Genomic DNA, 948 nt, shown 5'->3' with positions numbered 1-948 from the left:
GTGTGTGTGTGTGTGTGTGTGTTTGTTTGTGTTTGGGGGTGCTTTTGTGTGACTTCTTGCTCCTAAAAGGGTCATCTCCCCCACCCTGTATATGGCTTAACCCCTCTAACGGTCTCACCATACACAAACACAGGTGAACACATAAAGGGCAGGAAGTAAAACATCCTCACGATACCATTCAATAGGCTGGGGAGGGGAACAGAAACAAAGGAATTCCTTTGATCACATAGTTTGAACTAAGACTTACAAATTTAAGTAACACAATGACATTTAACAATTTGACTCCAACACCACATCCTCTCCAACTCATTTAAGCCATACAGAGCTCCACCCAAGCCTCTATCTTCACCATCACCACTACCAGTCTCTAGACTCTAGGGGATCCTGTCCTGAATTCTATTGCCACTGGGATTCCATTCTGCGAATTTGCGTGTCATCCTTGCGCAGGAGCCATGCTAATCTTCTCTGTATCGTATCCAATTTAGCGTACGCGCTTGCCGAAGCAAGCACCATTCTGCCATTCCATTCTGCCATGATGCGTCATTGAATTCTAAATCACCAAATATATATTTTCTAATTGCTCTGTCTCAATAAATTACGTTCAATTCTTCCAAATGATATCTGCTTATTAAAACCCAAGTAACACTGAAAAAACAGAGGACCAAGAATTATTTCGTTTTAAAGGTTATTAATTTTGTTTTTTGTTAAACATCAGTACACTAACATCCAAGAAGCACACTGTGGCTAGTAGTCATAGTAGGAATTTTTTTCTCACAACTATGGATTTCTCGTGATTAGAAATTGCAGTAAACAGAATTATGATAGGAGTGTACATTGCATAAATATTAAAGGAGTTTAAGACTATAATATATTTTAAGTACCGTATTTTCACGACCATAAGGCGCACTTAAAAGTCTTAGATTTTCTTCAAAAAGTGCGGCGCGCCCT

General features: G+C 39.3%; 1 non-coding gene across 1 annotated transcript; it reads right to left on the bottom strand.

Annotated features, from left to right (window-relative positions):
- Positions 1-401: 401 nt before the first annotated feature.
- Positions 402-508, bottom strand: LOC121814013. Its single transcript, XR_006054014.1, has one exon. It is a non-coding gene; the product is annotated as a U6 spliceosomal RNA (small nuclear RNA).
- Positions 509-948: the final 440 nt, after the last annotated feature.

This window comes from Haplochromis burtoni, unplaced genomic scaffold, assembly GCF_018398535.1.
Source record: "Haplochromis burtoni strain Fernald_Lab_line unplaced genomic scaffold, NCSU_Asbu1 Contig_4981, whole genome shotgun sequence".
Lineage (NCBI taxonomy): Eukaryota > Metazoa > Chordata > Actinopteri > Cichliformes > Cichlidae > Haplochromis > Haplochromis burtoni.
Note: the sequence above shows the minus strand (reverse complement) of the source record. Positions and strands in the feature narration are given on the sequence as shown.